Here is a 12,272-nt window from a genome sequence, read left to right on the forward strand (position 1 = left end):
AAGATCACATAGTAAACCAAGGGAAAATACGAAGTCGCAAGTCAGGTCACATGCCAGGGTCAGAATACCAGAGAAACAGTGGATAAGCAAAGGGGCAATAACAAACGGGTAGTCTGAACTCGGTTCTAAGGTCAGCAGCAGAATATCAGATGCAAAGGGGCAATGACAAACGTGTAGTCTGAACACGGTCCACAGGTCAGGTGAACACACCAGAGAGCACCAGCTAGAAAAAAGGCTTTTGAATGACAATGATCTGGGCCAGACAGTTCACCTAAATAAAAGGGCAATTACCAAGAATATGGAACACCTGTGGAAGTCTCTGCACCTTCCAGTCAGATAGGTAAACCTTTCAGTCAGATAGGTCAACCAAGCTGCTCAGCACGCTACAGCACAGGATAGCATGCCAGAGCTGTCCATCACAGAGTCCCAGACACTCTGAGCAGAGGAATCCTGACAGGGAGAATGTATAACTCATATTTTTGGATGATTCTACTTTTTTCCCCATTATGCATTTATTACCCAATAAGACATAGGTACAGACAGATTTTTAGCAAGACCTTGAATATCTAATATATTAGCTATTCCTACTGGTATCTAGGCTCTAGTTTAGGTCACAAGGGCCTAATAATAACACCATTATCCGAGCCAGGATATATTCAATGTCGCAGTTGCATATAGCACTCTGGAACAAGATCTCAGCAGCTGTATGGTTGTGTTACAATTGCCGGAGAGCTGTGTATAACTACCCGACAGCAATTCACTTAGAATTCAGAACATTTACCAATTGTTCCTACTGACAATAAACCCACAAAATCACATGGTCAAATGTGAATGGTAATAACAATGAATAATTCATAAAGTAACAGCAGACTGAATCAAGATTTAATGTGTACTTCACAATACAAAATAATGGCGTGAAAGTGGTTATGAATCCTTTTCAAGCTCAAGAAAAGTCAGCCGTGTACTAAACAACCGCAATTTAGTTGCTTTGAACAGATAGAATAGAAAAAAAAAGGAAACCTATATACAGTGTCATATATTTATCCATAAACAAGCATGCAGGACAATGCGGCATTAATTATTTATGCCTTCAATATGTTCAGCTTGGCAGGTTCGCTTTTATTGGAAAAATACAATATAGTTGCTTGAGACCTGCCAAGGCTTCTATCATCTGCGGATAAATAACACATTAAATGGCACGAAGAGGAGTAATCTGTTTATTGGCTTAGAGTGAATTGGAATAATAGGCAATTTTAGCTCTATGATTACATTTATGTATAGACGATACAGCTAACACCACGTAAGATCAGAGGAGTGCAGGCCGCTCTCAGCAACGGTAAGTGTGATCTCTATTTCTAGTGCAATTCAATTTAAAAAGTTGTGGTGATAAAGAAAGTGTCTAGGAATACATAGTGATAGATAAGAAAATATCCCAAGAGCTTGGCTTAAACCTGAGCACTTCTCCAAATGTTCAAATACTACCTGTCTTCATCATGTAATAGAGTCATTCGTTCTGTAACCTGGTTCTATGGTAGCCCATGCAGGTGCTATATGCGCCTAGATAGACAGGATCCAGCCGAGACTGATGGCATTTTTTAATTGTCATGAATGCTAAGAACTTGTACAGTAATAATTCACACTATAGGAGAAAGAAGCGCCAAGTAGGGTCTTATCCGATGGCTATATTAAGAATAGCAGTCAGATTGCACTCACCTGATGTATTAGATACAAAAGCATATAAGGTCATGCAACAGCTGCCGCTGGTCCACAGGTCAAACTAGTGACCATGATCGTAGTTAATTTACTGGATATTTCGTGGATAATATTCTGCGCTGCTGCATAGGCTTGAAGATAGGATTTGAAGACCAAACAAATTAGTAAAAAAGGATTGATGGTTCATTCACAAACTCAACGCGTTTAGAAGTTTTTAACTTCGAAACGCATTGAGATTGTGAATAAATCATCATTCATTTTTTACTAATTTTTTTGGTCTTCAATCCTATGCAGCAGCGCAGAAAATTATCCACGAAATATCCAGTAATTTCAGAATTTGTACAGGTCCTACAATATTAGCTTGTTAGGGAAACTGAGGAACACGCCAGTGTTTTTTTTTTATTGTACTGCTGGAGTAGTGCTTTAAATATAAGTCCACTGCCCCTGGTCATATACTCACCTGTTGTCCCCTTCATTTTTTTTCAGGATCGCTCCAGTCCATCTCCAGTGAAAAGTGACCTTACAGCACACTCCATTGTCTGCTGGAGCGTGTCGGAGGTCCCTTTTCAATACAAGTCTATGAAAGCCTTGTTCTGGCTCTCATAGACTTGCATTGGAGAGCTTGCGATGTAGCTTCTGACTTCCAGCCAGTCAGAAGCTACTGTCATAAGATGATGCCGAGGGAACAAAGCGGCGTTGGTAAGAGGTGAAGAAGCCGAAAGGTGAGTATATTACCTGGGGCAGGAGATTACATTTAAAGCGCCACTCCAGCACTGAAAAAAAACCCACTGGAGTGGTGCTTTACAGGCTTTAGGCAGCACAGCCAAGGCATTGGAGATTCTCCTCCCAGGGCAACACAGATGCGTAACACAAAACAGCCTTTCAACAGTGTGTAAACTTTCCCTTTCTCACAAAGACACAGTTATGTTAATGTTGTAAAAAATCTTTTTACAGCTTCTTTACAGGACTATGGTTTACTCAATGTGCTCAGTCCTTCTTTGGACTTACCCTCCATCCAGAACCAACTGATGACTAGGACCTATATTTGGAAGGTAGATGTCCTTGTTTGGTCACAGCTCACTTTAGGCTCTCACTTTTAGCACTGGCTAAACCATGCCCTCGTTTCCAGCAATTGGCACACTTCAACACTCCCAGTATGGTCTCTACTGGTTAATGACTCCATTCATGTGGCCTTTCTGCTCTTCAGTCACTCATTACACTCTTGGCACTATCACCTCTCTTGCTTAGATATCTGGTTCATCTCATCTTCCCTCAAAGCTTCATATCCATCTCACTGAGACATCACGGCAGGTCTCCAGACAATTCTCCACTCCCTCAACCATAAAGCTTCATCCTTCACTCCTTACAGGTGGACCCAGATTCTGCCACCATGGAAAATGAAAGAGGATATTTTTTCTCCTTGATATAGCCTAGGGAGGAACACTGGAACTGTTGATCATACGCCTCCCCAGCTACAAGTGACAGGATATGCAGGATACTGAGCATAAAAATGCGCTTTGCAACTGATGCCTAGAGGCCCAGTGACAATACATGTAAACTAATTACATCAACCAATTCTGCAAAGATATAGCATTAGCAAATTAGAGTGCAACTGTTGTATTTACTGTATTTAAAGCAATCATTCACCCTACAGATTAAATATGACCATACATTTCTATACCCAAGAGAATCAATCCTGCTACCACGCCATCGATCGGTGCACCATCTGTTTGTGACCAAAATGGCAGGTGGCAGTCTGAGCCATACCATCCCTGGTTTGTATTGGTGTGGGATGGACCAGCGCTGATAACAGTGGCGTTTTTTCCATCCCATTGCAGAAAAAGTGATAGAGAAGGTTTGGTCTATGGTCTATGCTTGTCACAGCATATCTGGCTCTGTCAGCCATAGTGACACATAGAAATAGAGCACATATCAGATACAGAAATACTGGCGGCAGAATAGAGGTCATTAAGTATAGTGACTAGTGTTGAGCATTCCGATACCGCAAGTATCGGGTATCGGCCGATACTTGCTGTATCGGAATTCCGATACCGACTTCCGATATTTTTTCAATATCGGAATTCGGCATCGGAATCGGAAGTTCAGTTGATTGACGGCCTGACGTCATCATGATGCGCGGTGTGTGCGCATCATGATGCGCCGTCATTTCGGGCCTTCCGGGGGTCTCTGCCGGCCTGCCGGGGGGCTGTGCCGGCCTGCCGGGGGGCTGTGTGGACTGCCCGGGGTCTGTACCGGCCTGCCGGGGGGCTGTGCCGGCCTGCCGGTGGTCTGTGCACCCTGTGGGGGTCTGTACCGGCCTGCCGGGGGGCTGTGCCGGCCTGCCGGGGGGCTGTGCTGATGTCCGGGGGTCTGTGCAGGCATCGTCCGATGGGACTACAAGTCCCATCGGGCGATGCCTGCTACCATGACAGTGATTGACACATTAGCCAATGATGGGACAGTAGTAGTCCCATCATCCGGCTAATGTGTTAAATGTTAAAAAAAAAAAAAAAATACTACATACATACTACATGCATGCTACATACATACTACATGCTACATACATACTACATACATGCTACATACATACTACATACATGCTACATACATACTACATGCATGCTACATACATACTACATGCTACATACATACTACATGCATGCTACATACATACTACATATATACTACATACATACTACATACATGCTACATACATACTGCATGCTACATACATACTACATACATACTACATACATACTACATGCATGCTACATACATACTACATATATACTACATGCATGCTACATACATACTACATGCTACATACATACTACATATATACTACATACATACTACATGCATGCTACATACATACTACATGCTACATACATACTACATATATACTACATACATACTACATGCATGCTACATACATACTACATATATACTACATACATACTACATACATGCTACATACATACTGCATGCTACATACATACTACATACATACTACATACATACTACATGCATGCTACATACATACTACATATATACTACATGCATGCTACATACATACTACATGCTACATACATACTACATATATACTACATACATGCTACATACATACTACATGCTACATACATACTACATATATACTACATACATACTACATGCATGCTACATACATACTACATATATACTACATACATACTACATACATGCTACATACATACTGCATGCTACATACATACTACATACATACTACATACATACTACATGCATGCTACATACATACTACATATATACTACATGCATGCTACATACATACTACATGCTACATACATACTACATATATACTACATACATACTACATACATGCTACATACATACTGCATGCTACATACATACTACATACATACTACATACATACTACATGCATGCTACATACATACTACATGCATGCTACATACATACTACATGCTACATACATACTACATATATACTACATGCATGCTACATACATACTACATGCTACATACATACCACATACATACTACATACATGCTACATATATACTACATGCATGCTACATACATACTACATATATACTACATGCATGCTACATACATACTACATGCTACATGCATGCTACATACATACTACATACATACTACATGCTACATACATACCACATATATACTACATACATACAATACATTCATACAATACATACATAGACATACAGTACATATAACATAGAGTAACATACTTACCAATACTTGTCACATTGTTCCCCGAAGCCATTGTCTTTTCCGGAATAAATATTAACATAACAAACCACAAAAATACTCACCCACGATCCGAAGCAGTCCACGAGTGTGTCCCACGACGATCTTGGGTAGAGAACTGCAGCATCAGATGATGCTGCCGTTCTCTACGGGCTGCAGGAATCCAATGACGGAAGGTAGGTATCCTTCCGCACTGTATTCCTCCGCCACTTAAAAAAAAAAAGTCCCTAGTCTCACTTTATGCCATTGCTGCGTGGGAATTTCCCACACAGCAATGGCATAAAGTGAGACTAGGGACTTTTTTTTTTTTTAAGTGGCGGAGGAATACAGTGCGGAAGGATACCTACCTTCCGTCATTGGATTCCTGCAGCCCGTAGAGAACGGCAGCAACAGCTGATGCTGCCGTTCTCTACCCAAGATCGTCGTGGGACACACTCGTGGACTGCTTCGGATCGTGGGTGAGTATTTTTGTGGTTTGTTATGTTAATATTTATTCCGGAAAAGACAATGGCTTCGGGGAACAATGTGACAAGTATTGGTAAGTATGTTACTCTATGTTATATGTACTGTATGTCTATGTATGTATTGTATGAATGTATTGTATGTATGTAGTATATATGTGGTATGTATGTAGCATGTAGTATGTATGTAGTATGTATGTAGCATGCATGTAGCATGTAGTATGTATGTAGCATGCATGTAGTATATATGTAGTATGTATGTAGCATGCATGTAGTATATATGTAGCATGTATGTAGTATGTATGTGGTATGTATGTAGCATGTAGTATGTATGTAGCATGCATGTAGTATATATGTAGTATGTATGTAGCATGTATGTAGCATGCATGTAGTATGTATGTAGTATGTATGTAGCATGCATGTAGCATGTAGTATGTATGTAGCATGCATGTAGTATATATGTAGTATGTATGTAGCATGCATGTAGTATATATGTAGCATGTATGTAGTATGTATGTGGTATGTATGTAGCATGTAGTATGTATGTAGCATGCATGTAGTATATATGTAGTATGTATGTAGCATGCAGTATGTATGTAGCATGCATGTAGTATATATGTAGTATGTATGTTGCATGTAGTATTTATGTAGTATGAATGTAGCATGTATGTAGTATGTAGTATGAATGTAGCATGTATGTAGTATGCATGTTGTATGTATGTAGCATGTAATTTTTTTTTTTTTTTTACATTTAACACATTAGCCGGATGATGGGACTACTACTGTCCCATCATTGGCTAATGTGTCAATCACTGTCATGGTAGCAGGCATCGCCCGATGGGACTTGTAGTCCCATCGGACGATGCCTGCACAGACCCCGGAGCCTGCACAGACCACCGGCAGGCCGGCACAGCCCCCCGGCAGGCCGGCACAGCCCCCCGGAGCCTGCACAGCCCCCCGGCAGGCCGGCACAGCCCCCCGGCAGGCCGGCACAGCCCCCCGGAGCCTGCACAGACCACCGGCAGGCCGGCACAGACCACCGGAGCCTGCACAGACCCCCTGGCAGGCCGGCACAGCCCCCCGAAAGGCCCGTACAGACCCCAGAGAGGCTGTACAAGGGCAGGAAAGGGTTTTTCTTATTCCGATACCGGAAGTCCCATAGACTTGAATGGGACTTCCGGTATCGGAATCGGCGATACCGATACTTTTTTTAAAGATCGGCCGATACCATCCGATACGATACTTTGAAGTATCGGACGGTATCGCTCAACTCTAATAGTGACTATACATTAGAAATTTATAGTCACATTCAGTAAGGGAGTGGAGGATCATGTTAAATAAATGCCTAATTGATCATACACAGTAGCAAATCATGAAATAATATTCTTACCAGGATGGCCCAGTAGATTAAGGGAACCCATCACCATGAAAATGTCATCCAATCTACAGGCCCCATGTTATAGAGTAGGGGAAGTGGAGTAGACTGATGCATAATTTTGTAAAAAAAAAAAATAAATACAGGTGTTGTTTAACCATGTAACTCTCTGCTCTTTTGTGGAATTTTGTTCCAGGAGGTGGTCATATCAATGACTGACCGCTTTATAGATTTAGAAAGGGAGAATGGCACATTCACATTGTCGAATCTTCTTTATGAGATTTTTATTAAAAAGATCAAAGATATATTCCCCATGAGTAACTGACTGACTTGTCTCTGGTAGACAAAGCGCCCCTAGTCAAAGTCAAACTATGATCAGGGGTGCTTTAACTGAGACTATATTTATGTATGCAGCTGAAAGCTCTGATCCGAACCACTGGCGGCAGTACTGGGTATTGAGGCAAGAGACTCGCGCGAGTTTCTCGCATTGCACTCGCAAGTGTGACCCCGGCCTTATGGTGAGTATCTCTTATGTCTTTTTAATGGAATTCTAATGAATAAGGTTTGACATTTTTAGCAATGTGAATGTGCAATTCTCCTTTATTAAATCTACATTGAGTGTTGGTGGTCTATGACGCGACAAGCACCTACAAATCTGGTGCTCCATCTGAATAGTGTAAACATGGTAAGCCTTATTATGGACTTTGTTATTCTATAGACTGACAGCCATTTCCGTATGCACACTTATACAAGACCCCAAATGTTACAGCGTCATGTATTTCTATTCTGTCATGCTCAGGTCAAGAGAGCCAGGGTCAGTCCATGCATTGTGGTCTGATCTTGGACGTTGAAATGCCCCCTTACTTATAGAACTGCCCACTTGACTGAAAATTCAAAAAAGAGCCAGGATTAAATTATGATGACAGATTCCCATTAACTAGCCCAAGGATTTAAATTGACCAGATGATGATCCATGTATGCAGACTGGATATTTTCATTTTATCCCATTTTTCTTTTAGAAAGCAAAAACAAGCGATGGTCAGTTAAAGAGGTTCTCCTAGAATGAGATAACATGGAGTTCTTGATAAATAGTAATTCAAACTGTAGCCTGTCCTGTCACGTGTATGTACAGGCTGTGGACTGAAGACATACAGGGACGTGTGTCTCAATTGATGAGAACGGTATTGAACACACTCCATCAGCATCCATGAACACAGCTGCAATGTCTGAAGAAATACATTTTAACCCAAGTTGTACTCAGCGAGGAGATCTCCAGCTTCATCCTCGTTCTCCTCCTCCATCAATCTTACAAATTTATAGCAATGCATAGACACAGACTAGAAAGCAAATAAACATTGAGGAGGATGAAGCTGGAAATACCCGCTTTGTGCTCAGTGAGGAAGAGATATATTTCTTCACATATGACAGCCGTGCTCCCGGCTGCTGATTGAGGTATGTGTAATACAATTCTTGTCAGTTGAGACACAGGTCTCAGGAGCTGTAAGTCTTCAGTCTGCAGCCCATACTGACACATGACTAAAACAGGATGCAGTTTGAATTATATCAGGGTTGTCATTGCGTTATTCTCGGAGGACCCCTTTAAAGATAATAGGGATAGAGTTTAATCCCAAACAGATTCAGTAGCACATGTGATTCTATGTTCACAGCTTGGTACCAAATATGTTGGAGCTGTATCAATAACAATGACTACATTCACAGCAGAAGAACAAAGATGATTATCTGTGACATGTCGAATGCATGATAAAAAAATAATAATTTCAAAGTGCAAAAAGTTGTGTCCATATCAATAAGTTATCTTCTTTACCTTTTACCCTCTGAATACATTTCAGTTAAACTTGTAAAATGATCCATTACACGGGTGCCAATCTGGCAATGAGTGTCTACTTAGCGGAGCAGCTCAATACCAAAATATCAATTCTTACAATGTGATGTAAATTGAAAATCAATGTGTTTTAAAATGAATGACATTGTTTTAGGATTTTAGTCCAGCACTTGCTTAATCAGCATACAGTGGGTCAAATCATAATAGTCTATCCAGAACAAGGGATTCTGTACATGGGAAAAGCGAAACAAAATATTTTTACAAGTATATTGTGAAATATTGTAATTAAGTGGTCGTAACGGACTTAAAGCACCACTTATTGCTAAAATCACTTGGGACCACGTTAGAAAAGTACCTTTTGCTTCATATCTACATTGTGATCTTATTTTTACCATTGCTAAAGAGATTTCAATGTCTTCAGTTGTCCTTTATAGCTCAATGTCTGACACTAGCACATATATAACAGTATTAGATGATTTGATTATTTACCTTTTTTGGAATCCCCACTTGTTATAACTTTTTCACTCGAGAATCCAGTTTAATTCACCAATAGTTTGTCTCTATGTCCCAAATAACCTGCAAAAAATGATATTTTCAAATTAGCTAAGACCAACTATAATAAACAATTGTTCATAAATCAAATACATTCTGATAACGTTATTAGGACCCATGTCTCAAGTTACTGTATAATCAACAGTAAACTTACCACTGTGTATAGGACAAGAAATTAACAATCAATCCTTAAAGGGGTATTCTTATCTCAATGATCCTATCCCAACATGTAGTAGGTGTAATAATATTAGCAGATACCACCAATTAGAAATGTAGTATAGTCCATCTGATTCGCTATGTCTCTTTCTTCATGTACAGACATTGCAGGACCTTAGGTATCCATGGTTACCTAAGGTCCTGCAATGCCTGCACATGAGGAAAGCGAAACTGAACTATACTACATTTCTAAGTTTTTGCTAATGTTATTATTATTATTACACATACTTTAACACCTACTTACGCCCTTTAAATTCTCACTCATTTTTTCACGTATTTTCAACCCATGATTACTTATATTGATTTTAGTTGAAACCAAAGTAGGAAGTGTTGCCAGCTGCCTCCTACCTCACCCACATCTTTATGGTCCTATACTTTAAAGTCTAGGTAGATCTTCACTTTTTAATTTTTTATTATTTTTTATTGTATTAATTCAAAATTCTACTATTTTACTATTTTGCTTCTGCAGAGTGTCTATAAACCCTTTATCTAATCGAATGCCTCTTAAAAGTGTTATGCATAGATCAGAGCTCTGGTTCCTGGTTAAGATGGTACTCAGTTCTTCCTTGACTTTTTTTTTAGTATTAGGCTATGTTCACACACAGCTTTTTTGCGGTGTTTTTTTTTTCTGCAGACAACGCTTGGTCTTTTGGCATTAAAAACGCACATTTTTCTGAATTTTCACAGTATTTTTCAAGGAGTTTTGTTGCCTCGATTGCGTGCGGATTACATGTGTTCTTTAACTACAATACATGCTTAATAAAGTTTGTTTTAGTCAACGAAAACGCTGCAAAAATGTTTATTGCATTTTCTCAGTGGTTTTCCTCTTTCTCATTACTTTCTATGGATCAAAAAAGTTACAAAAATGCTGCAAAATGCTGAAATAATTACCATGCTGTAGATTCATAAAACGCTGCAGCTCAGGAAGTCTCATAGTTTCTGTTAAACGCAGTTAATTTCATTTAAATACAGACAAACACCCACACTCAAAAAGACTATAGCAAAAAAGGACAGAGAAATCCATATCAAGCAGCAAATGGTGGTACACACAACTGTCAATTATGTGATAGCTGTAAAGAGGGGATGATCTGAAACTTCTCTGATTATCTCCTCCTTGCAGCTTCCTATTTGCATTAAAAAAAATAATACAAAAATAAAATGATGCATGTGAACATAATCTTAGATTCCAACAGAGAGGGGCAGGTGGTTGTTACACAGATCTCAACAGCATGGAGATAGAGGAAATTCAATACAATTTAAAGAAGTTGTCCGAACCAAACTGATAAGTCTGCAGCTAATCTGTGTGACTGCAGACTTATGAATCCCCCCAGCTGGACCGGACTGGCCATCTGGCAATTCTGGCAAATGCCAGAAGGTCCTGTCTGGTCATGGGCTGCCTTGTCCGCTATGTTGTTAACAGAATCGGTGTTCTCAAGATACCCATGCTGTTAAGAGTTGTGATGGAGCACAAAGTCGCTGACTCCATCACTTATCCCATCTGGTTCATAGGGATGGGGACAACATGGGCCTGTGTGATTTAAAATGCCAGGACTGAATTTCAGCCCCAGTCCATACCTACCCTCCAGTACACGCACTGTGCACTGCAGGGATTCGCCGGTTTCAAACCCGGGACTAGAAGGTATGTATGAGTGGGGATGGCCTCTCTCTCCATAGACTTGGGTTCATGATGGTGGAGGTTCAATAGTACAAAAAGAAAAAAATGTGAAAACCGTAAATTAACCTTTTCAAGTTAATAATGTTATAATAAAGTGTGTTACAAGTAGTTAATTTTATCAAATTTTCTTAACTTGGGATCCACGGTACATTGTCCTTGAAACTGACTCAAAATTTTCATAAAGCAACTAATTAAGATAAATAAACGTATTGTAAGTCAGAGCAAGAAATTACCATAAAATCCAGAGGGCAGTATTTATTACAAGGAGATATATTCAGAAAACACAGCGCTACATTTGCATCCGGCACACATACATTTGCATAGTGATCATTGACATCATTACAGCCAGTCATAAAGGTGAATTGTATAAATATATAAATTCTCGATGTTTCGGAATTCAGCTTCCGCAGCATAATTTCTGCATAATAAATATCCACTGGGTATGTGTCTTAAGTTAAATATTTGGTTCTCTACAATGAGAACACATTTCCTATATTTTCCAGCGCAACACGAGGCAGGAGAACAATTGTGGTTCCCGGTCGCAAGCTGCCACTGATGAATGCCTCGGAATTGGAATGAATTTCCATAATCCTTATATTTGAAATCTTGCCATGAGAAGGAATATTCTATTTGCTGTGTATTATTTTAA

The 12,272-nt window shown here is 39.8% G+C and overlaps 1 protein-coding gene across 3 annotated transcripts in view; it reads right to left on the bottom strand.

Annotated features, from left to right (window-relative positions):
* Window positions 1-12,272, bottom strand: part of RALYL (RALY RNA binding protein like) — a 937,349-nt gene that overhangs the window by 676,386 nt on the left and 248,691 nt on the right. For all 3 annotated transcript variants that reach the window (XM_073550584.1, XM_073550582.1, XM_073550583.1), the window contains exon 2: window positions 9,670-9,756. The gene's annotated coding sequence lies outside the window, so the exon portion shown is untranslated. The remainder of the gene's footprint in view (window positions 1-9,669; window positions 9,757-12,272) is intronic.

The sequence above is a fragment of the Dendrobates tinctorius genome, unplaced genomic scaffold (genome assembly GCF_039654945.1).
Source record: "Dendrobates tinctorius isolate UK_male_01 unplaced genomic scaffold, ASM3965494v1 ptg000165l, whole genome shotgun sequence".
Classification (NCBI taxonomy): Eukaryota; Metazoa; Chordata; class Amphibia; order Anura; family Dendrobatidae; genus Dendrobates; species Dendrobates tinctorius.